General features: G+C 42.9%; 1 long non-coding RNA gene across 1 annotated transcript; it reads left to right on the top strand.

The window, feature by feature from the left end:
• The first annotated feature begins 39 nt into the window (after positions 1–39).
• LOC101411849 (uncharacterized) lies at positions 40–21315 on the top strand. The gene is made up of 3 exons (XR_189243.4): positions 40–239; positions 16658–16716; positions 17834–21315. It is a non-coding gene; the product is annotated as an uncharacterized lncRNA (long non-coding RNA).
• Positions 21316–27450: the final 6135 nt, after the last annotated feature.

The raw sequence follows: 27450 nt of genomic DNA, 5'->3' as shown, positions 1-27450 counted from the left end.
ACCAAGGGGCGTGGCAGGCCCGGGCGGGGCCCGTTCTCCAGTCTTAGGCCGGAGACCTGCGGAACCCGATGCGCCTGCGCGCCCGGGGCGCGGCGCTTCTTGGCTTTCCGACGCCTGCCGCGGCGGCCCAGCTGGGCCCTGGCCGGGGGCGGCAGAAATGCGGGACGGAGCCTGGGGCTTTGCCCGTTTTGCCCCACATACTGCCGCAGGACCTTAAAAAGCGCAGGGACATCTGAAAGGTTTGCTAACGGAACTGACTTCGGGGCCGGAAGGGGGCGCGCGGAGCCACGGGGTGCTCACATTGCAATGTCTTTTCTGAGTCTTAAAAGTCCACTGAAAATTTTTCTGGGGAAAAAACATCGCCTCTGAGCCGTCCCAGGCCGGGGTGCGGAGGGACGGACCCGAATCGGGGCCTGTCTGTCACCGGCGGGGCCGCGGAACAGCGGCGTCCCACGGTGCTTTTGTTTTGGAAGTCTGCATGCCAGTCTGCTCTGACAGCAAGACAGAGCGCTTTCTGCTTGAGCTCTGATTCCCCATGCCATGATTCGAGGGAGAAATCCAGGACGGATGCAGCGCTCCCCGTAGTGCCTTCCTCAGGACAGGGATCGTAGCCTTCCATTGGTTGCTGCTCATTGCCTGAAAGTACTTCTTTTAGATATATTTTTCCAGATTATGTATAAATCTAAAATGGAAATTTGAAGCCAGCTAATGAGTCATATCCAAAACTGAAAGCCAGACATAAAGTTCTTTTTTTTTTTAAATGTTACATTCAAAAAATATAAGAGGTCCCCATATACACCCCACTCCTCCCACATCAACAACCGCTTTCATTATCGTGGCACATTCATTGCATTTGGTGAATACATTTTGGAGCACTCCTGCACCACATGGATAATGGTTTATATTGTAGTTTACACTCTCCCCCAGTCCACCCAGTGGGCCATGGTAGGACATACAATGTCCAGCATCTGTCCCTGCAGTACCACCCAGGACAACTCCAGACATAAAGTTCTTAAAAACAAATTATCTTTATTCATTTCTTTGCTTCTATAGACCCCCTTTTCTCTTCTTTTTTCCATGCCCTTACTAATGATAACATATTAAGAACTTATTTCCAGTAGGTAATTTCCACAGGTAAATATAAACCTACTACATAAAGAAGCAACATATTATTTTCCTGGGGAAAATATCTATAATACAGTGACTGTAGGAATTACAATCAATGAACAAGTGATGTCTGGATGTCCAGTCCGTGTCTTCCCTTCTCTGCCTCTCCCTCTCCTGCTCAGCACCAGGCATCAGGGGGAGGTAGAGCAGATGTCAGAGACCAAATCTGGCCTCTTTTGGGAGCCCAACAATATTCCCTATCAAATACCCTTGCCATGGACAGAGAAAGTCCCAGAAGGATTTACTGCCTATCCCTTAGCAGCAGAGCCCGACTCCTACCTCCTGGGGTAGTGGGGGGCGCTGCATTGAAAGTCCTAGGTCCCCAGAAGGACCTATTTATTACCTTCCCTGTCAGAGAAGCTCCCTGTGTGCTAGGTTTGGGAGCAGTCCCTGGGCTCAACTTGCCCACCTCCCTGCCTTCTAATCCTGCTAAATCCAGGATGCATGTTTCCCGGTTATTTTTAATTTCTTCTTGTCAGGATTTTTTTCTCCCTTGATTGTATTGTGGAGAATTGTCTACTGCAGTAGTTCTCAAAGTATGGTCCAGATAGATGCTGTTTGTTTTTTCATTCTTGTTCTCTCACCAGTTTCCTGAGTGTTCCAAAGGTGACAGGATGAATAATAATGCAACAGACTGAAGGCACAAACAGCTGTGAGAACCCAGGTGCCTTCTGTTAAACCAGACATGAAAGAGTTTGCAAAAATGTAAAACAGTGCCATTCTTGTCACTAATTTTTGTTTTGGGGAATACAGTCATTTTTTTATAAAACAGTTTATTTATAGTGGGCTTAATTTTTTATAAATATTTTTAAATTTTATCAATTTTACTTTCTAATAAGGAAAATACTGATAAACAGTTGACAGAGAAACAAAAACTCTTTGAGGTCATTAATTTTTAAGAGTGTAAAGGAGTCTAGACTAAAAAGTTTCAGACACACTGGTCTATAGTATGACCTTTAAAATAAAACAGGACAATCTTTGATAAGTTTGTCTGCATGCCTGTGGTTTTAATATACATTTATTAAAAAGTTCAGATATATTATTACTTCTTTAAACAAATAGCCTTTTAGGATGATGTTTTTAAATATCCAGACTGAGAGTCTCCCCTACTTATTAACTTGAACTTTGTTGCTCTATCAGGTTTTAAGGCTCTCTGTGGACTGGTGGAAGGTCAGGCTGTAGGCATGCCTAAGAAAAGGGTTATTTCCCTTTAAACATGATCTTTCATTCAGAATCTGTTATTTTAAGCTCAACGTCATGTTTTGAGAAGTATCTGGTTGGAGGAACTCAGGACCTCCTACATCCAACCTGAGCATCTGCCCTGTGACTGAGAGGGCCTGGGGACTCTGACTGGCTACGATGGGGCCCAAGCCCAGCCCTGGGCCAAGGGAGAGGCTGAGGAGGCGGGGGCTCTGGCTGGCTTAGTCTGGGCCACTGTGCTGCCCTGGGGAAGGGTGCTGGAGAGGAGTGAGCTTCCCAAAAGAAGGGATGCTTTTCTGGGGGAACACAGCCAATCTCCATCCTCCATTTCATCCACTGTGGTCTTGTTACCAACGGAAATCACACCCTTTCATAGGACAGGACAGTGTTGGAAATGGCTTGAAATATCATTTCACTTACTACTCCAAAGTTACGGTAGTTGTTAGTCACCACTAAATCACGTTACTTAGTGTATTCCTAAGGGATTACTTATTACTATATATATATATATTTTTTTAAGTATTTAAATATAATTGACTTCATTTTATGTTGTGCATCTACAGACAAGATTCTCAGAAGGGGTGCCCAGCCTCCACCAGATTCTAAAAGGGACCCATGGCACAAAAAGTGTTAGGAGTCCTGAGGGATGACCTTGAGGACAGCTGCCTATTCCCCTGTACCCCCTACCCTAAGCAGAGAAATCAACTTTTTAAAATTGCTGGAGCCTTTTCACTTTGGGTCTATTTGTTACATAGCTATAGCATACCCTGACTCAAAAGCCAAAAAAATGTCGAGAATTCCAACTCTACCTCTGTCACCTCAGATGGAGACTGTAATGTGCTCCAACATGAAAATAAATGCTTGATGTCACACGTATGTGGGTCAGTCAGGTGCACAGTTGGACACCCCATGTACACCTTCACATCTTCTATCCAATCTCTAGACCTCACCCTGTTCCCATCTGCATCTTTCTTTTTAAACCCCCTTTAGATCACCCTCTCAGCATATTTCTGTGTGCTTAAAAATTCACTCTCATACAAAGCTCACATTTTAGTGGAAAGAAACAAAAAGAGACAATAAAGGCAGGTGATGCCCTTGGGGATTGAACTATGTACCCCACAAAAAATGCTCAAGTTTTAATCGGCATTCTCATGGGTGTTATTATTTTATAGGCTTATCTCGTTTTCTTGCCCTTTGCAGACAGTACACTTTTTACAAATTAAAGGTTTGTGGCAACCCTGCATTGAGCAAATCTATTGGTGCCATTTTTCCAACACTATGTGCTCCCTTCATGTCTCTTTGTCACACTTTGGGAATTCCCACACTATTTTAAACTTTTTCATTATTATCATGTCTGTTATGGTGATCTGTGATCAGTGATCTTTGATGTTACTATTGTAACTGTTTGGGGGAGCTATCTTATATGGGCTTATATGTGCCCATATAAGATGGTGAACTTAATAAAGATTGTGTGTGTTCTGACTACTTTACTGTCTGGTCATTCCCCTGTCTCTCTCCCTCTTCTCTGGCCTCCCTAGTCCTTGTGTCACAATATTGAAATTAGGCCAATTAATAAGCCTACACTGGCCTCTTAAGTGTTCAAGTGAAAGAAGAGTAGCACATCTCTCTCACTTTACACTGAAAGCTAGACATGGTGAAGCTTAGTGAGGAAGGCATGTCAAAAGCCAAGGCAGGCTGACAGCTAGGTCTCTTGTCCCAGTTAGCCAAGTTATGAGTGCAGAGGAAGCGTTCTTGAAGGAAATTAAAAGTGCTACTCCAGTGAAAATACAAATGATAAAGTGAAACAGCCTTATTGCTTTTATGGAGAAAGTTTTAGTGGTCTGGATTGAAAATCAAACCAGCCAAAAAATTCCCTTAAGCCAAGCCTAATCCAGATCGAGGCCCTAACACTCTTCAATTCTCCAGAAAAACACACCTTTCAAAACAATTGTGCATTTCTGGAGATATTTTATGCATTCACAAGTAAATATATATATTTTTACCCTTTGAAACTACCACACACTGAATTTTACTTTGCTTTCATTTACTTGATAATAGCCTAGAGATCTTTTTCAGATCAGCACACAAAGTTCTTCCTTATTCTTAACACCTTTATAGTATTTCATATTTGAATTTTAAAAACTACTTATCCAATCCCCTAATGATAGGCATTTAGATTGTTTCCAATTTTTGCTATTTACAAATGGCACAACAAATGAGCTTAAAATATGTCATTTTGCACAAGTTTGAGTCTTCAGAGAACATTTCTAGAATTGAAGTTATAGAATTAGTATTTCAAAACACTTTCTCGATTGCCCTTCAAAGTGGTTGTACCCCTCACCATTCCTAACCTGGATCTCCTGCCTCATATCTTCCATACCAATCTACACTCAGTCCATTAATTCACATTAACATTAGTATTTATGGAGTACCTACAATACACAAGGTGCTCTCCTAGGACCTGGAGATATATCTGTAGACAACATCAACATCCCTGCCCTCATGAAACTCTTCCAGTGTGTGGGTGGGTGGGGTGGGTAGATAATATCAGGATGAGTCAGTAAAAGTAGAATATATAAGATACTTACGAATGCCATGGAGACAATCAGGCAGAAAGGAGGGACTGGGTATGCCAGGGGTGCCCTGCGAAAATGACATGAGAGTAAAAGCCAGGAGAGGCAGGAATGAGCCATGGGCACATCTAGGAGAAGAGGAACCAGGGCAGCTTGAATGGCTCCCTAAGGATGAGTGCACTAACATGCCGGCCTCCCTGTCCTCCACTAGTTCTCCCATTGATCCACACAAGTATTGCACCTTTCAGCCATGCCCACAATCCTTTTAGTAGCAAATCTTTTCATATGCTGCTTCCTCTAAGAATGCCCATCCCTCCTGTTCTGGCAGCAAACTCCCATTCATCCTTCCCACAACTAGCTCAGCTATGGCAGGCTACCTGACATAGGCCCCGTTTTTGTTTTCCAGAGAGCTCCTGATGCAAAGTACCAAAAATGGGTTGGTGTTTAAAAAGGGGATTTATCTGGAGTAAAAGCTTACAGTTCCAAGACCATGAGAAGTCCAAGTTGAGGCATTGTAGAGATGCTTTCTCACCAAAGTCAGCTGCACATAGTGAAGCAAGATGGCCGACATCTCTGCCGAGTTCTCTGCCTTCCTTTGCAGGCTCAGTCTCTCGGAGCCCAGCTCCTGGAGCTCAGCTGTGAGCAACCAGGCATAGGGCTTGTCTCCTCCCAAACCTCCTCTATCAATCTCGCTGATCTGCTTTCTTCCTGAGTTGAGCTGTGGGCTATCAGGCATAGCTCATGTCTCCCTGAGCCTCAGCATTTTGACTCTCTCAGGGGCTTCTCTCCTTGCAGCTCAGCTGTGGGCAAAACTGGAGTCATCTCTCCCACAAGGCAGGATCAAACATGGCAACTCCCTTTTCCTGTGTTTCAGCTTTTATCATACCCATCAAGAGGGCAGAGACTCAACCTGAGTCACTCCTCACTAATGTAGTCCAGTTGAAAGGGTCTCACACCCACAGGAATGGATTCGTTCACAAACATAATCTTTCTCTTTTGGGGGTTCATAAATAATTTCAAACTGCCACAGGCCCTCGAAAGCCAACAGAGGGTTCTGTCACCAAGGCAGGCAGGAGGCAGCCACCTGCCTTGTCTTGGGTGTTAGAGTGTGAGGAACGGTGAGCTGGCAAAGGAGAGATCCAAGGGAAGCCTGAGAGGGCACTCCTCCCACTGAACCAGAATCAATGGAGGAGGTAGAAGACAACATAAAGGAGAAGAAAGTACTAAAGAACACTCCTGGGAAGGCAGAGCAGAGAGATGATTTTCAAGATAACCTTAGTAGACAAACTGGGATAGAGGAGGGTCCATACTTGACCCACAGAAGAAACAACTCATAACACAGAGCAATACCAGAGATGGGGTCTTAGTGGAAAAGACAAGACGGGCAGATGCAGAAAAACCCTCAGGTGATGACTAGGAGCACCAGGTAGAGGAAGGAGTGCAGGGAGAAGCACTGATGAGGGACAAGGAGACCCTTCTGAGGGAAAGAAACTTGCCCTGGCCATCAGGGCTCTCTGAGGTTCCCAACAAGGAGAAATGAAAGCAGACACACACCTACATCTGGCTGGCAACATGTGGGCTTCCAAAGATCAAGAGAGAAACCTTTAAAATCCCCCAGGAAGGAAGAACACAGGACAGATAAGGGAGGAGTGTGCTGCTCGACAACCGTGGAAGCTGGAAGACAGCGAGCTAGTATAGAAATAATTGGTGAGTCTGAGTGAAAGGTAGCAGGATTTCCTTGAACTATTCCTACAACTTTTCTGTAAATTAGAAATTATATCAAAATAAAACATTCCAAAAATAAGAAAGGACCCACAACCTCACTTCCATCCAAACCATCATAAGCTTGAAGAGGCACAAGAAAGGCAAATAGGCATGGACACTGATTCTTAAGGTGTATAATCTGAATGAAACGTGAGAAAACTATCTTATCACTGAGATCTTAAGATGGCAGGAAATAATCAAGCACATGATTATGGTAGCTGTAGATGACTAATGCTCAACAGGAGTCAGGATAAACCCACTGTGGCATACCCATATGATGGATTACTACACAGCAATAAGCATGAGTGATCTAGTGAGATATGCAGCATGGGTAATTCTCACAGATTTAGCATAAAACCCCACACAGTGAGAGTTCATACTGTATGAGTGCATTCATTTGAAGGCAAGGAACAGACACCACTAAGACCTGGGAGTAGGAAGAATGGTTACCTTGGGAGGGTAATGACTGCAAGGGGCATATCCCATTTCTGGCCATGTTATTATTTTTTAATTGCAGATTGATTATACAGGCATGCTCAGTTTGTGAAAATTTATCAAGCTACTCCCTGAAGATATATACACTTCCTTCTGTTATATTGCCAAAAAAAGTGCTAAAAATCTAATGGGTGATGGTATTGTGATGGAAAGTTTATAATATGCGTTTTACACAATGATTACTGAAACTGAAAAAGGTAAAATAAGGGAAAATCTATCAGTTAAGAATTAAAAACTTTTAAACTCCTTGTCAATTTAATATTTGGGAATGGAAGCATGGGAAAGTAAAGATGTCTAGAGATTTCATTTTGCTGTGAGCAGGAGTAGGAAAGGAGAGCAGCTGGGGTGTTGGGAGGGTGTAACTATCCATTTAAAATAATAGAGAAATGTGACTTTTATTGTACATGTTGGGAATGAGGAAATAACCATTTGCAAATGGGATGGCAGAGTATAACTATGGTTAATGATGGGGAAGAACAGAGAATGACCAGTACTTTGACAGTGCCAGTGAAAATAAAGAAAAAGAAAGAGAGGAAATAAGAACAGAGTGGAAGAGGAAACACTATTTTATTTTACATTTATCAATGTTCATATTAATGTGAACTGACTAATGTCCTGAACCAGATGCTGCCACACTGAGTTAAAATTATAAATAAACCAACTACAAAATCCAGCTAAATGGTCATTTTAAGAAAGATACCTAAAATAAAGATATTTTTTATAGGTTGAGAGAAAAAGCACAGAAAAATAGATACTGGGTGAATTAGTCAGAGCTCTCTAGGGAAAAAGAATCAACAAGAGATATCAATAGTATGTGATTTTATCAGAGTCTCTCACGTGATCGTGGGGATGCACAAGTCCAGGTTTCACAGGCAGGCTGCAACCAGGAGCTCCAATGAAAGTCCAATAAAGGTTCTAGATAAGTTCTGGGAGATGCTGGCTGTCCAAAGATGAGCTGGGAAGTTCTCACTCAATGCTGGAATCACTTCCCCTTTTAAGACATTCAACTGATTGAATAAAGCATCATTCATTGCTGATGGCAATCTCCTTATTAATGTAAGTGTAATCAGCTATGCATGATTTACTACTGCAGTAAAGTCAATGGTGACTAAAGTTCATAAATGCCCTTGTATTACAGTTAGCCCAGTGCTTGCTTGACCAAACAACTGGGCACAATTACCTGGCCGAGTTGACACATTAGCCTAACCATCACAGTCCACCCTTTGTCAATTTGGCAACCATACACAACTGTTTAAACCATACTTAATCTCTAAGTAAAAACAATAACAGACATGCATATATATAAACATATTTCCTCCTAACAGTGTTCAACTCTCCTGCGTACAACCAAAAACACATTAATTCCATACAAAATAGGGTGCAAGTTCTTGGGTATTATCCACTCTTAAACTTGACATCCTCAAATATTATGACATGAAACTGATACAACTTGTAATATGAAAAGGGAAAAGTTTGGGTAAAAAGACATTCATTTTGTGTACATATACAATCATCATAATGATACAAGGAAGAAAGATTCATGACCCTTACAGATTACAGTCCTTGTTTCTGTAACTGGCCATGTGGCCAAAGTTCATATTTATCACTACCTTCTTCCACTACCCATCCCATGTTTCCATTACCCTCAGCAATCATTTCAGCTGGCCATGGTTCTTTGCCCAGTGGGGTGACCCAAATTTTCATTCCTGAAGATTCTGGGCCATTAGTCCTGCTTGAATTGGGTTGTTGCAATTTCCCATTGACTTTAATCATAGGACATGGCAGTACTAGGAGATGCCCGAGTGGATCTCCTGTATTCCAGGCAAATTCTTTTTTACCCCCATTAAGTAGATGAAGTCCTATTTCCCTTTGATAGGACCAATCACCAGCCAGTGCAGTAATTCCCTTTTTTGTTGACTCAGAGGTAAGAGGAGCCCAAAGTGCCCAGGTGGCAGTTTTACCTTCCAGTTCAATGGAATCATTGTTGTGTTCCCTGGTGACAGCACTCCTCCTTTTGGGACTAAAACCTGTAGACAACAGAGTTTGAGGTTTCAGGAACAGGAAGCAAAAATTGTCCTAGTGGATCACAGGGAGTAATAGTGAGTGGTGCCACTCCCATTTCCACCCTTTGATTCCTGGACCCATGGATCCTGGTCATGGGAGAAACAGCACCATAGAGTGGATGCTGATTTAGAGCATACCCAGCCTCCTGGAGAACATTGCCCCAGTCCTGCAAGGTATTGCCACCTGGTTGGCACTGTAATTGAATCTTCAAAAGGCCATTACATTGTTCTATCAATCCACCTGCTTCAGGGTGATGGGGAACATGGTAAGACCAGTGAATTCCATGGGCACGTGCCCATTCCCGCACATCATTTGCTGTGAAATTGGTTCCTTGATTGGAAGCAATGCTGTGTGAAATGCCATAATGGTAGATAAGACATTTGGTAAGTCCATGGATGGTAGCTTTGGAAGAAGCATTGCATGCAGGAAATGCAAACCCATATCCAGAGTATGTGTCTATTGCAGTTAAACAAATCACTGCCCCCTCCATGGTGGAAGTGGTTCAATGTACTCAACTGCCACCAGGCAAGTCAGCCTTCATAGGGGAAGCCCGTGTTGCTGAGCCCATTGGGCAATGACAGGAGTGGCTAAGGAAAGAGGCTGAGCATTAGCCACAGAGTGGGTCATCTTATCCAGTTAATTATTAAAACCTTCCTCTGCTGAAGTTACCCTCTGGTGAGCATTCACATGGGACACAAATATTTTCATGTTTTTTTGCCCATGCAAAAAGGTCTATCCCCAGACCTCTTTGTCACCAATTTTCCAATCATGTTCCTTCCAATTCCCTGACCATCCAGCCAGACCACTGGCAACAGCCCATGAATCAGTGTGCAAATGCACCTCTGGCCATTTCTTCTTCCAAGCAAAATGAACAACCAGGTGCACTGCTCAAAGTTCTGCCCACTGGGAAGATTTGCCCTCAGCACTGTCTTTCAGGGATATCCCAGAAAGGGGTTGCAGTGCTGCAGCTGTCCCCTTTCAGGTGGTACCTGCATATCATGCAGAACCATCTGTAATTCAGGCCTGAGTTTTCTCTTCCTAGTCAACTGATTTTAAGGGACTCTCCAAGAGGCCACAGCTGTGGGCTGGGAAAGAGAAGGTAACATGGCAGGGGTGGTGACCATGGGCATTTGGGCTACTTCTTTGTGTAACTTACTTGTGCCTTTAGGACCCTTTAGGACCCACTTGAGCCCTATATTGTATATACCACTTCCACTTTATTATGCAGTGCTACACACCCAGCTTTATGGTTTGGTGGGTCAGACAATACCCAGTTCAAGATAGGCATCTCAGGTCTCATGGTAATTTGACATCCCATGGTTAAGCATTCAGTCTCCACTAAGGCCCAGTAGCAGGCCAAAAGCTATTTCTCAAAAGAGGAGTAGTTATTTGCAAAGGATGTCAGGGCTTTGCTCCAAAATCCTAAGGGTCTGCATTGTGATTCTCCTATAGGGGCCTGCCAAAGGCTCTAGACAGCACCTCTATTTGCCATGGAAACTTCCAGGACCATTGGATCTGCTGGATCATATGGCCCAAGTGGTAGTGCAGCTTGCATAGCAGCCTGGATCTGTTGCAAAGCCTCTTCTTGTTCCAATCCCCAATCAAAACTAGCAGCTTTTTTGGTCACCCAGTAAATGGGCTGGAGTGGCACACCCAAATGAGGAATATGTTGTCTCCAAAATCCAAAGAAACTGACTAAACATTGTGCCTCTCTTTTGGTCATAGGAGGGGCCAGATACAACAGCTTATCCTTCACTTTAGAAGGGATATCTCAACATGCCCCATACCACTGAACACATATAAATTTCACCGAGGTGGAAGGACCTTGTATTTTAGTTGGATTTATCTCCCATCCTCTCTCATGCAAATGCCTTACTAATAAGTCTAGAGTCTTTGCTACTTCTTGCTCACTAGGTCCTATCAACATGATATCATCAATATAATGGACTAGTGTGATGTCTTGTGGGAGGGAGAGATGATCAGGTTCCCTACAGACAATATTATGACATAGGGCTGGAGAGTTGATATACCCCTGACGCAGGACAGTGAAATCTGTTTTCTGTACAGGCCAAATAGGAGAGTTGAATGGGGATGTGGTGGGTATCACAACCCCTGCATCCTTCAAATCCTTGATGGCGGCACTAATTTCTCCAATCCCTCCAGGAATCCAGTACTGCTTTTGGTTTACTATTTTGCTAGGTACGGGCAGTTCTAGTGGCTTCCACTTGGCATTTCCAACCATAATAGCCCTCACTCCACAAGTCAGGGATCCAGTGTGGAGATTCTGCCAGTTACTGAGAATGTCTATTCCAATTATGCATTGTGGAACTGGGGAATAACCACAGAATGGGCCCAGGGACCCACTGGACCAACTGTGAGATGGACCTGAGCTAAAACTCCATTAATCACCTGACCTCCATAATCCCCTAATCTGACTGGTGGACCACAGTGAAGTTTTAGGTCTCCTGGAATTAATGTCACTTCTGAGCCAGTATCTAATAATCCCTGAAACGTCTGGTCATTTCCTCTTCCCCAGTGCACAGTTGCGTCATAGATCAACTTGGGAAAAGGTGGGAGGAAGATTAACAGTATAAATTTTGGGCAGTTTAACAGGATCCTTCCCCAGGAGACCTGACCTTATTCAAGGCTCTGGTTCTGTAAACTATCTCAAGTCTGGGAATTGATTAAGGGGCTGTGATTCTCTGCATCTGCAATTCGAGTTAGGATTTTGTTCACTCGACCTAGAATTCTTTTATACAGATCCAGAAGAAATTTAGTAGACTGCCCATCTATTTCCCTTCTAGGTACCCCATGGTGTATTAGCCAATGCCATAACTCTAAGCAACTCAGACTATTTTGAATGCTTTTTGAATCTGATTTTCATTGCAGTAGCCATGCCCACTATGACTTTGGCAATTAACTGCCAATACTTGACTTTTACCAGACCAACATCCAATCATCTCCATAATGTTTAAGGATTCTAATTCCATCATAGCCCCACCTTCAGTAGTATCTGGACTACAGAGAAGAGCAGCCACAGAGCTCTTCAGGGAAGATGGAGTTAGTCTTACAAATTTATTCCTCACAGTCCTGGTTAAAGGTGTGTCCTCTGGACATTCCCAGAGTGGGTGGGCAGCTCTCAAGTGGTAAATCCATTCTAGCATTCCAATATGAATTGAATTCCCTCTTCTACTGTATACCAAGGCAAATCAGGCATCTCAATCCCAGACATGCTAGGCCATCTTTTGGACCATGTTTCAATCAGCCACCCAAACAACTGTTAGAGCCTTTTTTAACCCCTCGAGCTATAGCGTTGAATCCAGAATTTCTGCTTACTGGGCCCATATCAATACAATTCAGCCTGATCCAACTTTATTTTCCTTCCACCATTATCCCATACCATTAGTATCCATTCCCACACATATTCCCCTGATTTCTGTCTATATAAATTGTAAAACTCTTGCAGTTCTTTCTGAGTATACCTTACTTCCTCATTGGTCACACTTTGTATTTCACCTTTGGGGGCTTGTTGAGATTTTAGTCTAGTAATAGGTCTGGAAGATGAGAGGTGGTGGGGGTGGGTAAGGAGAAGGATTAGAAATGCCTTGCAAGCTACTGACCTCAGGGCATTCCCTTGCAATTTCTTCTGGTGAAACAGGATTAATCTCTTCAGGCAGGGGTTGGAAGACAGTTTCCTCAGGGCAGACTGGAGTCTCCACAGAGCATGCAGTAGTTTGGTTGGTATGTGCCTCAGGGTTGGGAGAAGGTCCAGACTCCCTGGGGCATGGCACGTCAGAGGCTAGGTGGTGCAAGCTTCAGTTTGGCTGGTACCCACCTCAGGGCTGGAAACTGTTTCAGACTCCATGGGACAGGCTGGAGGCTGGATGTTACAAGGTTGACAAGGTGTGGTCTGGACAGGGCAGGACATTGGAGGCTTATCTGGTAAAGTCTCAGCAGAATTCAGGGTTCCAATGTCTCCACCAATATTATCATCATCCCATATGTCTCCATTCCAGTTCTCTGGATTCTACTCTTTTCCAATCAATGCCTTCATTTTAACTGCAGAAACCCTGTGGGGTTGATATTTTAGTTTCTTTTGTAACTCTGCTATTCATACAATGAGACTCTGAGTTTGGTTCTCAGGTATTTTGAGCCTGTGGCTATAGGAGACAAGATTTTCTTTCAGAGCACACATGGAAACTTTCCCAACATTCATGCAGTGTTTAAGTTTCTAATTTGAAGCCTTTAACTCATCTCTTTCTTTTGTAATAATATCCAGAGTACCTAGGAGGAGCCAGTCCATATCATTATACCATTTGACTCCACAAAACTGTTAAGGTGTTGAAAACACTCTCACCCAGATCCTTGCTTCTTATAAGCATGGAAGTAGGGGTATCCAGTGATGATATCTTGTGTATCTCAATTGCTAATGCATGCCATGGACTGTTAGCAGCCTCTTCGTTATTGGAAAGGGAGTTGTCAGTACCCTTGAGTCCAATTAGAGCAGAGAGTCAATTGCAAAACTCCCAGAACCACCTCAGACACCCAATGTTTAAGATTCTGTTCCCCAAGAACCACTCCCAGTACCAAGGTTTATTAGTTAGGGTTCTCTAGGGAAACAGAATCAACAAGAAATATCTTCCAATAGTATACAATTTTATCAGAGTTTCTCATGTGACCATGGGGATGCATAAGTCCAGGTTCCACAGGCAGGCTGCAACCAGGGGCTCCAATGAAAGTCCAAAAAAGGCTCTTGATGAGTTCTGGGAGATGCTGGCTGTCCAAAGACAAACTGAGAAATTCTCACTCAATGCTGGAATCACTTCCCCTTTTAAGGCATTCAACTGATTGGATAAAGCATCACTCATTGCTGATGGCAATCTCCCTGACGGATGTAATTGTAATCACCTATCTATGATTTACCACTGCAGTAATGTCAGAGGTGACTAAAGTCCATAAATGTCCTTGTATTATAGTTAGCCCAGTGCTTGCTTGACCAAACAACTGGGCACAATTACCTGGCTGAGTGGACACATTAGTCTAACCATCACACCAGGAAAGTCTAACAAAAAAGGAAGTGAAAGTGGCACTTTAAGTGTAAGGAAAACTCCATGTCAAAAGCGAGAGTGTGGGGAAGGGGATATGGCTCAAGTGATAAGGCCTCCACCTACCATTTGGGAGTACCCAGGTTCAATCCCCAGGGCCTCCAGCTGAAAAAGAAGAGGAGAAAAAGTGGTTAGCTGAGGGCATGCATGGTGAGCCAAGTGCCCACACAAGTGCCCATGTGGTGGGCGAAGTGCCCATGTGAATGCCTATGCAATGAGCTGAGTGCCCACATGAGTGCCTGCATGGGGAGCCAGTGCCTGCATGGCAAGCCAGTGCCTGCATGATGAGCTGAGTGCCCATGTGAGTGCCAGTGTGGTGAACCACATGCCTGTGCAGCAAGCTGAGTGTCCATATGGTGAGCCAGTTCCTGTGCAAGTGAGTAATGCAGCAAGATGATGACACAACAAAAGAGAGATTAAGGGGAGAGTCAAGGTGAAGTACAGCAGAGACCAGGAACTGAGGTGGTATAATGACAGGGAAACTCTCTCCACATCAGAGGTCCCCAGGATCAAATCCCAGGAAATCCTAGAAGAGAGACAAGAAGCAAAGAGAAAAAGAGAAACAGATACAGAGGATCACACAGCAAATGGACACAGACAGCAAAAACCAAAAACCAAAAAAACCAGTGTGGTGGGGGAGGGGGAGGGGAAGAAAAATAAAATTTAAAATAAAAAAAAAAAAGGGGAGAGTGTGAAAAATACCCAGGTGGCTAAAGCATCAAATAAAAGTTACTAGAAATACAAGAAGAGCTTGACTAAAATAAAAGGGAGAAATTCTGGTAAATTTTCTTTAAAATCTGACATCTGGCAGACCAAAAAAGAAACAAGAACATATGTGATTTGAATAACACAATTAACAAGCCAATTCAGTAGCTGTTTACAGAATTCTTATCAAACTCAGAGGTATATTTTATCTCCTCATGTTACTGGGACATTTCCCAAAATCAGTCTTGTATGTGGCTACTATATTAGTTTTCCTATTGCTGTTATAACAAATTAACACAAACTTGGAGCTTAAAACAGCACAAACAATCAAGGAAATAACAAGAAAAGAACATTGCAGACCACTATCTCATGAATATAGATTCAAAAATCTTCAAATTGTTCTTTGTGATCTATTAACTTTAATTTTAAAAAAGTGTAAAAAAAAATGTTCAAATTGAATCCAGCAACTTACAAAAATGGTTATACACCACAACCAAGTAGGATTTATACCAGGAATGCAAGGTTGGTTTAACAGCCAAAAATAAATTAATGTAATAATTTATCAACTGAATAAACTGAATAAAGAACAAAACCCACACTGTCATCTCAATATCTCAATAGATGAAAAAAAAAAAAAAAAAAAAAGCATCTGAGGGAAGCAGATGTGGCTTAAATGACTGGGCTCCCATCTACCATATAGGAAGTCTAGGGTTTGATTTCTGGGGCTTCCTGGTAAAGGAAAGCTGGCCTGCATGATGAGCTGGCCTGAGTGGAGACCTGGCCCAGGCAGAGTGCTCACACAGCAAGATAATGCAGCAAAAAGAGACAGAGAAAAGACAATAAGTGATGCAGCAGACCAGGGGGCTGAGGTGGCACTAGACTGAACACCTCTCTGCCACTCTGGAAGGTCCCAGGATCGGTTCCTGGTGCCGCCTAAAGAGAAGACAAACAGACACAGGAGAATGAACAGTGAATAGACACAGGGAGCAGACAATGGGGGGTGGGGTAGGGAATAAATAAATATATTTTTAAAAAAAGCATTTGACAAATTTCAACACTCCTTCATGAAAAAGTCGACAAACTAAGATGAGAAGGGAACTTCCTCAACTAATAGGAGGCATCTATGAAAAATGCACAGCTAACAACGGTGAAAGATTGAAAGCTTCTTATTCAGGCCAGGAACAACACATGTTTGTTCACTGTCACCACTTTGAATATTGTAATGGAAGTTCTGGCCAAGAAAAAGAAATAAAATGCATCTAGATAGGAAAGGAAGAAGTAAATTATGTCTACTGACAGGTGACATGATCTTGTATATAGAAAACCATGCAAATTTATTACCTTGCAGTTCTGGAGGTCAGAAGTCAAAATGGATCTCCCTGTGCTAAATTCAAGGTGTCAGCAAGGCTATGCTCCTTCTGGAAGCACTAGGGGATAAAAGCTGCCTTTTCCACCTTTTAGGCTTCCTGCATTCCTTCCACTGTAGCCCTGCTCCACTGTCAAAGCCAGCAACTGTGGGTCAAACTCTTCTCACATTTTATCATTCTGATACTAACTCTTCTTCCTCTCTCTGCCACTTTTCAGGACCTCTGTGATTATACTGGATCCACTTGAATAATGCAGGATAATCTCCCTATTTTAAGGTAAGCTGATTAGCAACTCTAATTCTATCTTCATCCTTAATTCCCCTTTGTCATGTAACATAATATTTTTGGTTTCCAAGGATAAGGATATAGACATCTCTGTGTACCCATTATGTGGCCTACCACAGTCCTAAGAAAAATTTAGTAAATTATTAAATAGAAGAGATTGAATAAGCCACATTCTTTGACCACAAGCCAGTAAAGTGAGAAACACATAATTTTTAAAAATGCCCCCAAATTTGGACTATTTGGTTGTTGTGGGAAACTGGCTTACCTGTTTGTTATTGTAAATGTTACACCTGTTAAATGTAGTTGTTAGATGCTGCAGTTGTTCTCTATTATTGTAAATGATATTGCAGTTTTGTTTTTTTTTTAAAGATTTATTTATTTATTTAATTTCTCCCCCTCCCCTGGTTGTCTGTTCTTGGTGTCTATTTGCTGCATCTTGTTTCTTTGTCCACTTCTGTTGTTGTCAGTGGCACAGGAAGTGTGGGCGGTGCCATTTCTGGGCAGGCTGCTCTTTCTTTTCACGCTGGGCGGCTCTCCTCACGGGCGCACTCCTTGCGCGTGGGGCTCCCCCACGCGGGGGACACCCTTGCGTGGCATGGCACTCCTTGTGCGCATCAGCGCTGTGCATGGCCAGCTCCACACAGGTCAAGGAGGCCCGGGGTTTGAACCACAGACCTCCCATATGGTAGACGGACGCCCTAACTACTGGGCCAAAGTTCATTTCCCGATATTGCAGTTCTAATAGCAAACAACTGCTTGGTAGTTTCCCAATAAATGCAATGGGAAAACTAGGGTTGAGGCTCTCAGTTCCAGAAGCTGTGAGTCCCCTGGCCCCAGGTTTGTCTCCCCTCTTGTGTTTCTACTTTTATTTCTGCATTGCCTTCCTTTCGAGCCAACCAATTGTGAGCTGAATGCAGCAAGTGGTGCCCAACGTGGGGCTTGAAGTGAACAGGGGCATGAAAGAAAGAAGGCTTGCAATAACTGGTGCTGGACCAGGGACGGAAAGAGGATTGCCTTGAGTGAAACTAAAGTTGGTGTAAAAGTGCAAAGCCCTGAGTGGTTTGGAAAGCTTTCGAGAAGTCCTTGAGGGTTTCTTGTATTTCCCCAGGAGATGGAGAGCAGAATCTACACTTTCCCAGCTGGTGGCAGTGGCTGCGGGACTGTGGGTACAATCTTTCCAGACCCGTAGCTGTGGGGAGGCTGCGGGGCTGCCCGGCGTGCATGCCACAGCTCGGGAACATTTCTGTGCGGGGACGCTATGGAAAGGACTTCCAAGCTGTTTTGAGAAATGAAAGAACATCCTGTGTAGGTACCAGCTCATCAGATAAAACCATACCATAAATGCCATGAATGCCAAGAGACAACAAAAGTTCCTGTGGGACCCAGAACCTCTGGTCATGCGGATGGAGAGATGGACGCTGCAAACTGCCTGGCTGGGTCTCATTCAGAAGACATCAAAGTATCTTAACTACAGAACTTGTTCAAGCATGGCATCATAAAGCAAGCATGACTTGGGGACAGAAAGAGAGTAAGAAATTGAGAGGAGGAGAACTGGCAAAGAAATGGTGAAGCAATGAAGAAATTCTAGATTAGTAAATTTAAAACTGCTTTTGTGTTTGTATGGTTGTGCAATGTTAGTGTGTGGGGAAAAAAGAGAAGGGCAGGTGCCCCAAGAGGGTGGGAGCCCAGGACCCCAAGAGGCCCAAAAGAGTGTTTGTGCAATGTTAGGGTGTGTGCCAGTGTATATGGGAAAGTCAATGTCAGTGAGTGTTGTAATTTTTCATTGTGTGTAGTAATGGTTTTTATATTTTGATATAATGTGATCTAAAAGAGCTCTATTCAATTGGCCAAAAAATTAAATAAGCACTTACATTATTTAAGTTTCTTAATGAATAGAATTCTTGCTTAAATTGCTTCATAGGATAAAAGGAAAGATGTAAAAAGTTAAGTGAATATTGAAAAAGGTAAATGGTTTGTGGGAATGCTAACTGAAATTTAAGGTGTATTTTTGTCCTAAAATAAAATGGTTAATATGGAGATGTGTGGGATAGAGCTAGTATGCATATACCAGCTGTAAAAGTATTGTGGTAGCGGTCAGTGAGATAATGTGTTTTGTAAAAGTAAAACAAACCTGAATGAATACAAAAAGTGCAAAAACTATGTGAAAAGGTCAACAATGGACTTTTGCAGTTCCTCAAGGCTTTCTGCCCTGGACTGATGGCAATGTATCTGGCTGCATAGAAGAAACCTGTGGCAGTGACCTTACTAAGAAACATCAGAAGAAACCTGTGGATATTAAGGGCCTGGAAAAGGCAAACAATTAGGACAAGCTGTAAGGTCCCTGCTACTCTATCAAATTAATAAGTGCTGTTTGGCTGGTAAGAGTTTGTATTAATTTAGCCTGTAAATTGGATGTAGCCAGCATTAATATCGAGTACTGGCTTATATAGCCTTGCTGGCAGGAAATCTTAAGCCTATGAGAAATGAAAGTTTAGTCATTAAATGTCTGCTAGTTGGAAGTCTTATTGTTTGTGGTTGTATAATCTATGGTACTTATGGATTATGTATAAAATGCTTGAATACTAATCAGAACTTTAATAATGAAACATATAGTATACTTAAGTGACTTGATGAACTGTAAAGTGATATATAAATGTCTTTTTTAAAAAAAATATTTATTTCTCCTCCCCGCCACCCCCCCCCCCCCGCACCCCAGTTGTCTGTTCTCTGTGTCTATTTGCTGCATGTTCTTTGTCCACGTCTGTTGTTGTCAGCAGCACGGGAATCTGTGTTTCTTTTTGTCACATCATCTTTTTTTTTTTTTTTCTATTTATTTAATTCCCCTCCCCTCCCCCGGTTGTCTGTTTTCTGTGTCTTTTTGCTGCGTCTTGTTTCTTTGTCCGCTTCTGTTGTCGTCAGCGGCACGGAAAGTGTGGGTGGCGCCATTCCTCGGCAGGCTGCTCCCTCCTTCGCGCTGGGCGGCTCTCCTTATGGGTGCACTCCTTGCGCGTGGGGCTCCCCTACACGGGGGACACCCCTGTGTAGCACAGCACTCCTTGTGCGCATCAGCACTGCGCTTGGGCCAGCTCCACACGGGTCAAGGAGGCCCGGGGCTTGAACTGTGGACCTCCCATATGGTAGATGGACGCCCTAACCACTGGGCCAAAGTCTGTTTCCCTTGTCGCATCATCTTATTGTGTCAGCTCTCTGTGTGTGTGGCACCATTCCTGGGCAGGCTGTACTTTCTTTCACGCTGGGTGGCTCTCCTTATGGGGTGCACTCCTTGCGCATGGGGCTCCCCTACATGGGGACACTCCTGCGTGGCACAGCACTCCTTGTGCGCATCAGCACTGTCCATGGGCCAGTTCCACACAGGTCAAGGAGGCCCAGGGTTTGAACTGCGAACCTCCCATGTGGTAGACGGACACCATATCCATTGGGCCAAGTCCACTTCCCTAAATGTCTTTTTTTTTAAAAAAAAGATTTATTTATTTATTTAACTCCCCCCCCCCCCCGTTGTCTGTTCTGTGTCTATTTGCTGCGTCTTGTTTCTTTGTCCACTTCTGTTGTCGTCAGCGATACGGGAAGTGTGGGCAGCGCCATTCCTGGGCAGGCTGCACTTTCTTTCACGCTGGGCGGCTCTCCTTATGGGGTGCACTCCTTGCACGTGGGGCTCCCCTACGCGGGGAACACCCCTGCGTGGCGTGGCACTCCTTGCGCTCATCAGCACTGCGCATGGGCCAGCTCCACATGGGTCAAGGAAGCCCGGGGTTTGAACTGCAGACCTCCCATGTGGTAGACGGATGCCCTAACCACTGGGCCAAGTCCGTTTCCCCCTAAATATGTCTTGATATAAATCTCGTTTTAAGTTTGAACAATCCTGGGACTGAATATATTGGGGGAAAAAGAAAAAAAAAACTAAAAGTGAAAATATCATGCAGGAAGCTTTGTTAATCAGTGAAACATCATTTGTGTAGACTTTGCAAAAACAAAAAGGGGGAAATGTGGGAAACCAGCTTACCTGTTTGTTATTGTAAATGTTACACCTGTTAAATGTAGCAGTTGTTAGATATTGCACTAGTTCTGTTATTGTAAATGATGTTGCAGTTCTAATAGCAAACAACTGCTTGGTAGTTTCCCAATAAATGCGATGGGAAAACTAGGGTTGAGGCTCTCAGTTCCAGAAGCTGTGAGTCCCCTGGTCCCAGGTTTGTCTCCCCTCTTGTGTCTCTACTTTTATTTCTGCATTGTCTTCCTTTCGAGCCAACCAATTGTGAGCTGAATGCAGCACTTGGTAATTAAGAAACTTGCTGAAATAATTATTAGATCAAAATTGAAATCAAAGTGAAATTCAAAGATATATAGAAAATAGAATAACTTTCATTCATTCATATTTATACATTTATTTAGTCAATAAATATTTATGTGCCAGTCATGTTTTAATCACTAAAGGATATAGAAGTGAGTAACATTCTGTAGGACACAGTTAAAGCTCTAACTAAAAGAAATATTATGGCCTTAAATGTTTGCATTATTTTGAAAAGACAAGAAATAAATGAAATAAATACTCATCAAAATAAACCAAATAAATGTAGTAATGGAATAAATAAGGACAAAAGCTTAAACTAACAGAATAGTGAAAAAACCAGTGGTGTGTTCACAGTGGTTTATGAGAGATGATTGTGCATATCTTTTCCCAGCTCCACAGTAAGTGACATCACAGTAACCTGAAATCAGCCATGCTGCATGTTTTTATTCCACAGTAACTGGCAAAACCGCAAATCAGGGTTTTTCTCCCTGAAGGTCCTGAAGCTAAACATTTACCAGCATGCCCCTGAAAAAAAAAATAGTATAAGGGATTTTAAAAAACTGGAAGGCTAACACTATCTGGTTTTAAGAACAATAAAGGTATAATACTCAAGACAAGGTGATACTGATGTAAAGAGACAAATGAAACAATGGAACAAAATAACAATTCCAGAAATAGACCTACACACACACACACACAAAGAATTTGCAACCAAGGTGCGAAGACAATTCAGTGAAGGAAAGACTATCTTTTCAACAAACAGTGCTAGAACAATGGGATATCTATAGGCAAAAAAAAAAAAACCCAAGTTCCTTCAATCCATGCCTCATATCATTTACAAAAATTAACTAAAAACAGATCATAGACCTAAATGTGAAGTATAAAACTATAGAAGAAAGAAAAGGAGAAAAGTATTTTTGACCTTGGGCTAGGCAAGGATTTGTAAGAAAAGACACCAAAACCACAATCCACCAATGAAAAAAAAAGACCATCAAAACTAAAACTTCTGCTCTTCAATAAACACTCTGAAGAGAATGAACAGATAAACCACAGACTGTGAGAAAATGTTTGCAAATCATATATCTGTTGAAAGACGTATCTAGAATATATATAAAGAACTCTCAAAATTCAGTAAAAAACTCAATTTAGAAATGGCAAAAGATTCAGATGCTTCACCTGAAAGATATACAGATAGCAATTAGGCCATAAAAACATGAATCAACATCATTAGTCATTAGGGAAATGTGATACCACTAAATAACCAATGAACTGGCTAAAGTTAAAAGGAATACCAAGAGATGGCAGGAAGGTGGAGCAAGTGAAACAATCATACACAGTTGCTGTGAGTGTACAATGGTACAACCATCCAATTCACAGCTGTTTACCCAAGAGAAATGATAGCATGTGTCATTCCAAAGACACGGAAATGAATATTAAGAGCAGCTTTGGGGGAAGTAGACTTGGCCCAATGGATAGGGCATCTTCCAACCACATGGGAGGTCCGTGGTTTAAACCCCAGGCCTCCTTGACCTGTGTGGAGCTGGCCCATGAGCAGTGCTGATGCGCACAAGGAGTGCCCTGCCACACAGGCAGGGGTGTCCCCCACATAGGGGTGCCCCATGCGCAAGGAGTGCACCCCATAAGGAGAGCCACCCAGCGCAAAAGTGCAGCCTACCCAAGAATAGCACCGCACAGAGAGCTGACACAGCAAGATGAAGCAACAAAAAGAAACACAGATTCCCAATGCTGCTAAGGATAGAAGTGGTCACAGAAAAACACACAGTGACTGGACACAGAGAACAGACAACTGGGGGTGGGGGAAGGGGAGAGAAATAAATAATATACCTTAAAAAAAAAAAAAAAAGAGCAGCTTTGTTTGTAATAACCCCAAATTGGAAACAATCCAAATGTCCATCAACAGGTGAATGGATAAACACTGTGGTTTATCTAGTACTCAGTAATAAAAAGGAATGAATTGGGAAACGGACTTTGGCCCAGTGGTTAGGGCATCCGTCTACCACATGGGAGGCCCGCGGTTCAAGCCCCGGGCCTCCTTGACCCTTGTGGAGCTGGCCCATGTGCAGTGCTGATGCACGCAAGGAGTGCTGTGCCACACAGGGGTGTCCCCCGCGTAGGGGAGCCCCACGCGCAAGGAGTGCACCCATAAGGAGAGCCGCCCAGCGCGAAGGAGGGAGCAGCCTGCCGAGGAATGGCGCTGCCCACACTTTCCATGCCGCTCACGACAACAGAAGCGGACAAAGAAAAAAGAAACAAGACGCAGCAAAAAGACACAGAAAACAGACAACCGGGGGAGGGGGGGGGGAATTAAATAAATAAAAATAAATCTTTAAAAAAAAAAAAAAAAGGAATGAATTGGTGATACAGGCAAAAACATGGATGAATCTCAATTTGCCAAGTTTGTTTTGTTAGTCTTTATGCAATACCAGATTTCAACTTTATTTAGCAAGTCTATTTGAATTTCAATTCTTTCTAATCCCTCTATACAACTTCAGCAAATTATCCTTGTACTCTTTTGAAGTCTGTTTAGTTCTTTTTCAATATTCTTTAGTTGCATATTCACATCACAAGTCTTAATTCTTGAATTCTAATAAATTCATTTAAGGTTACAAGTATTCATAATTTGGCAGTGCCTCAGACTTCCATAGCTAGGATTCTCTACTGGCTGATCATTTCTAAATAGGTTAAAAATTCCAGTTTTGTTTTGTGTCTAATCTGAGGGTTACTTAGTTGGAAGTTTTTGATTTACAAAAGGATAGATTAGTGATGTTGGTGTGGTGGGGGAGAAACTGTTAAATTTCCAATTTTATTACCATTTGTCAGAAATTGGACCTACGTGATTTCTACTTTGGAGAAATTTGACCTATACAACAGGTAAGAATACCCCCTTTAATCTCCATCCCAAGCAGCTGATAGAGTGCCCTGAGTTCAGGGCCTCACATGAATTGTGAGGGCTATGTTACTTCAAAGGGTTTTATGAAAAAAGGCCAGAATGACCCTGACCTTGGGGCCAGTACCTGGCAGTTGTACAAATACACACATCTGCTTTCTTCTGTGGGGTTGTGGCCAAACCCTCAGAAAGGACCCCACCTAGCTGTACCAGGATCCCCAGGTCCCTACTCCCTGGTACCCACTGAGTTACTAGTGATAAGATTTTTGGAAAATCAAGTCTTACTGAAAGGCCTGAATCACTCTCTTTAATTCTAGAGCTTCTAAAAAGCCAAAAAGCCTTCCTGCCCCACAGCCCTAATCAACGCTAACTGGACAAACAAGTCAGACAGGCATCTTAGATTTCCTTTTGTTCTTTCTTAGTTTTTTTTTTGTGTGTGTTTTTTAAAAGATTTATTTATTTCTCTCCCCTTCCCCCCCATCCTGGTTGTCTGTTCTCTGTGTCCATTCACTGCGTCTTCTTTGTCTGCTTCTGTTGTCAGCAGCACAGGAATATGTGTTTCTTCCTGTTGCGTCATTTTGTTTTGTCAGCTCTGTGCGCAGCACCATTCCTGGGCAGGCTGCACTTTCTTTCATGCTGGGCGGCTCTCCTTACGGGGTGCACTCCTTGCGTGTGGGGCTCCCCTACGTGGCAGGGCACTCCTTGTGCACATCAGCACTGCACATGGGCCAGCTCCACATGGGTCAAAGAGGCCCGGGGTTTGAACTGCAGACCTCCCATGTGGTAGACGGACACCCTAACCGCTGGGCCAAGTCCGTCATGCCTTGTGTGTTTTTTTGGTGGGGGAAGGTAGCAGGGATTGAACCCAGGACCTCATATATGGGAAGGAGGCACTCAACCACTTGAACTACATCTGCTCACCCTCTTTCTTGATACTTTAACTGTCAAATCACTATTACAGTGACACTGAATCAAAAGTAGATAAATTATATATAATCCCACAAACCAATCGTGGATGTCCTTAGGTATTGTTGCCACATTGACTCCCCTGAGATGGTTGCTCATTTGTTTGCTGGTTTTTTTCCCAAGAGGCACTGGGAACCAAACCCAGGACCTCCCATGTAGGAAGCAGGCACTCAACTGCTTGAGTCACATCCACTCTCCTTTGGTCAACCTCTATTAATAATTTTTAGTTCCTCTTGAAGTTACCTCCGTTTCTGATAACATTTAGACCTTACTGAATTTCTGATCCTACAGACAAGGATTCGACTCAACGCCACTTTTCCATTTCATCACTTACTGTTTTGAGCTTCAATTTTGGCCTCCCAAATAGCCACACATATATTTAAAAGTCTATTTCCTTTTACATGAGGAATACAGGCATCCTCCTCTTCCTCTTTCTCCTTCCACTTTCCAACACTTACAGGCTGCCCCACTACTGTTAGTGACAGGACTGAGAACACCAGAGCTCTACTCTGCTGACACTATGAAGTCCCCGTCATGGCTACAGGTTTTTTCCTAAAAATTAAAGTAGCATTACCTATTTCTGATACTGTATATATATAAATTTTGTTCTCTGAAGTGCCCACCAACACAATCTGATTACATTTTCCCTCTTTTATACCAATTTCATGAGCCTTCTGTCTCCTCTAGGGAAAATTATTCAAATCAGGGTCAAAAGAAAACTCGTTTCTGAAGTTTGCTTCTCATTTGGACGATAAAATGGTACTATTTGTACATTTTCCTGCATAAATCTCTATTTTTTTGTTTTCAATTGGAAGAAGAAATATTCCTTCCAGTTTCTAAATCATTTCCTCAACTAGGATCTCTTTTGTGTAGTTTCAGTTTGATGCTGCATATGTCTTCTTACACCTGGGTAGCACTCGGCATATGGAGAGTGTTGTCTCCTTTCGGCCCTGGGAACGTTATCATTTTGATAACTTTTGCCCTCAAAACTTCATTTGCTATTGGATCTTCTTATCTTTGATATGTACACACAACATATATATACACACACTACATGTATACATAATACATAAAAATTATATTGGCTTTTGCTTTTTTTGCCTATTGTTTGGGGAAACTCTTTACTTTGTTTTTTAATACTTGTATTAAGGATTTCTTTTTTCAGCTCCAACAATCTTAATTTTAAAGAACACATTCTTGGGAAGTGGACTTGGCCCGGTGGATAGGGCATCCATCTACCACATGGGAGGTCCACAGTTCCAACCATGGGCCTCCTTGACCCATGTAGAGTTGGCCCACGTGCAGTGCTGATGTGTGCAAGGAGGGCTGTGCCACACAGGGGTGCCCCCCCACGTAGGGGAGCCCCATGTGCAAGGAGTGCGCCGTGTAAGGAGAGCCTCCCAGAGCAAAAGAAAGTGCAGCCTGCCCAGGAATGGTGCCGCACACACCTAGACCTGGTGCAGCAAGATAACGCAACAACAAAAAAGAAACAGATTCCCGTGCCACTGACAACAACAGAAGCAGACAAAAAGAACGTGCAGCAAATGGACACAGAGAACAGACAACTGGGATGGGGGGAAGGGGAGAGAAATAAATAAAAATAAATCTTTAAAAAAAAGAAAAAAGAACACATTCTTGTTCTCACTGTTTTCTCAGGGTATCTTGGTCTAATTTTACATGTGTCATTCTTTTTTTACTCTCTCAGGATAGCAAAACATTTTAAGTATTTAGTTCCCTCAAATATGTTTTCTTAGGGGTCAGTTTTTACCTTAGACTCTTTCATGTTGGAGGCTTTCTTCAAGTCTTTTGATCACTGGCTCCCATCCATATCAAGATGTGTCATCACAAAGCTGACAGGAAGCTCCATAAATGGGTAGGGCTGGCTTAAAGGTATGGTTTGCTTCAAGGTGAGTGGTTAAGAATTAAATGTTAGGAAGAACGTCCTTGAAATGTCAGAAAAACACAGCTTTTGTTCTAGAGTATGGTACTCATACCAGATTCCCTAGTTTTCCAGACTAAGGCAAATCCCATTTATAAACACATATTCCCCACCTTCCACGCTTTATATTTTGCTTACCTAAAGCCAGACACTTATTACCAAATGAGGGGGGTGGGGAAGAGGGTGGGGTGGGGTGGGGAATGTAGGGTTTCATGGACAGACCTTCATTTAGCCCAGTTTTCCCACCCCACCTGTCAGTCCACAGTGCTGCCAGGAGACCATGACCTCCATTGCTGCAACCCTGTCTGCACAGTCTCGAGGTTTTGGCCTTTTCCATCTGTTTTCACCTTGTGCAGATGTGCAGCAATGCCTCTCTCATGCTCTTCACTGTTGTCGGTTTACATTTAACAGTTTACAGGTTAAGATCAACTGGGCAACATGTTGGGCAACATGAACTATCTACGTTTTTATGTGATTTTAACATTTTGTGTATTTTGGGTCCTATTTTCATTTCATCTAATAAGCATTTTCTATGGGGGTATGCCGCAAGTTATAATGATTAGAGTTGGTCTGAGCAACAAAGTTAGTTAAGTTAGAGTATAT

The sequence above is a fragment of the Dasypus novemcinctus genome, chromosome 18 (assembly GCF_030445035.2).
Source record: "Dasypus novemcinctus isolate mDasNov1 chromosome 18, mDasNov1.1.hap2, whole genome shotgun sequence".
Taxonomy (NCBI): domain Eukaryota; kingdom Metazoa; phylum Chordata; class Mammalia; order Cingulata; family Dasypodidae; genus Dasypus; species Dasypus novemcinctus.
Note: the sequence above shows the minus strand (reverse complement) of the source record. Positions and strands in the feature narration are given on the sequence as shown.